The sequence below is a fragment of the Montipora capricornis genome, chromosome 13 (assembly GCF_036669925.1).
Source record: "Montipora capricornis isolate CH-2021 chromosome 13, ASM3666992v2, whole genome shotgun sequence".
Taxonomy (NCBI): Eukaryota; Metazoa; Cnidaria; class Anthozoa; order Scleractinia; family Acroporidae; genus Montipora; species Montipora capricornis.
Window position 1 is genome coordinate 20,467,463 of NC_090895.1, and position 2,500 is coordinate 20,469,962.

The window sequence follows — 2,500 nt, forward strand, 5'->3', positions numbered from 1 at the left end:
AATAGGGATAGATTAAAGTATAATACAAAGATGTTAACGTTTGGTTTTGGTTAAGAGAAGAAAGCGACAGCTATATATAATACCAATGGACTTAGGAATTTTTTTACAAATATTGCCAACAGTGAGATTTCCATGTGGGAGCTTCATCAAGATAGACACCTAAGAAATTCACTTCTGTTAGTTGTTTAAGTGGCACATCATCAAATAAAATAGAGGAGCTCATATGGATTACTTTTTGTTTCGGCTTAAATATGACATAATTAGTTTTCTTTATGTTGACAGACAGTTTGTTGGATTTCATCCATAAGCTGACATTAGTCAATTCGTTATTCATTACAGAAATAACACGACAAGGGTCAGAGTTAGAATAAAAAAAATACTAGTATCATCTGCAATAAGCAACGACTTAGCCAGTTTAGTAGCGTTTGGGAGATCATTAATGTAAAAAAAACAAAAAATAGTGGGCCTAAGATGGAGCCCTGGGGCACTCCGCATCTAATTATCTGGTCGGAAGAACGGGTTTCACCGAACCGTGCAGATTAAATACAATTTGTCAGATAACGTTTGACCCACTGCAGTGATGGACTGCGTTTGTCATAGTATCTGAAATAGGATTTGGTGATCTAACGTATCAAAAGCCTTAGTGAGGTCAGGGAATATACCTATGGGGCGCCGATTGGGACATTATTGTATATTTTAAAAATATATCGTAAACTTAAAATTTATGCTAAACTTTCGGTGTTATGGAGTGTTTTCAGTATGAACTTTATGCAGAACTCAACAATTTTGGCCAACTTTACTTGTACGGATGTGTGGTAATGTTTTAGTTTGTCCTAAACTTCTTCTTTTGTGGAGCGTTTCAACTGGAATTTAAAATTCATGCAAAACTCAAAATTTATGGTCAAATCAAAATTTATTCCGAACTCAAAATTTATGGCATGATGCATTGCGCGCAAAACAACAAGCACGGGAGGGACTGGTACGGGTGACCGCCATCTTGGACTAGCCTTTGTTTGATACAAAATGTCGGATCAAGGCGGCAATGTTCGTCAAGCTGTAGCGGACATCGGTCGCCAGGCGACTTCTCTGCTGCAAAGATACGAAGAAAATGAAAATGGCCATGGAAATACAATTGAAAACCAGGTAATCAAGCCACAAGAAAATCCTGTTCAACAAACGGCTGGAACATCCGCACTAGCAACGTCCTCGCGTACACGTGCTTCGAGCATCAGTCGCTCTGGAGAATCTGTGAGGCAGTCATTGCGAGAAGCTTTCCGTCACTGTCGGGCCACTCAGGAAAACGAAAGTCAGATTTCAAGTCTAAGCAAGGGACTCGTTCTAAGGCACCCGCTTTTGCAAAGAAGAAAACATTGAATGTTGTTTATAAGGATCTCATTCTACTTCCAGAGCAAGATACCAAAACCGTTCCTACTCACCGATCGAGAATAACGCTGGAAAATTATGGGTTCGTGGTGCACGAATTTCCAATCGATAAGTCATGGCAAGAAGAGGAATTTAAGGCGGAAGTGAGAAAGGTCTTCCCGATTTTGGTTTTAAAGTATGCCAATTTCAAATTTGGCAAAGCATGCTATGGTGAAATTGTTTCCCCAAAAGTTGCCGATGGGTTTACAATGTTTGCAGCACGAGTTCTAAGCGTTTCAGGGCAACAAAGTATTTACCTTAGACCTGAAAAAGGCCTGCACAAGAACTCTGAGGAAGTCGATGGAGACTCAGATTTAGACAGGTGCCCTGGGACACACTGGAGGATGATCTGGGGGATATCAAAACACCTGAACGACCACTGAGCACAGAACCCCAAACAGTTGCTGATAGTGATGGGCCTCCATCCATTTCTTCTAGTACTTCTGCCATGGATCAAGAAAAAAGCTTCTTTGCACTAAAGGAGGTGTTTGCTGAAACGAAAGAGGAAGAATTGAAACTTGCTTATGACTGCAGTAACTCTCTGCAAGAAGCTGCATCCTTCCTTACAGACAGGAGTAGTAGTCCTGAGCTCGAATCACAGAGCCCACACATGAGCCTGGAGCTATTGATAGAAGAGTTGAAGGGGAAGACGAATGATGCTTTTGACCTGAAAAAGCTGAGAGTTGATGAAGAAGATCTTGTAGCTGATGCTGTGGCATTTTACAAAGGGCTAGACTTTGACCCTAAAGCTGGCGTGCGAGTTGTTTACAGTGGCCAACCAACCTCTGATACCGGTGGTGTTTTTCGTCATTTCTCTACAGATCTCCTGCATAGGCTACCTGAGTTATTTTTCAGGAGAGAGCAGAAAGGTTCCTCTCTACAACACCGATATTTTAATTTCAGGACTAGTGAAGATCATTGGCACAATCATTGTTCATATTGTGCTGCATGGAGGCCCTGGATTCCCATTCTTTTCTTCAGCATTATATTGGTACCTTACAACAGGGAGTGTGCCGTACAGCAATTGTGCTTTGACGACTAGATTTTGTGCTTAAGGTAGGTGAGTGTGCGTGTGTGT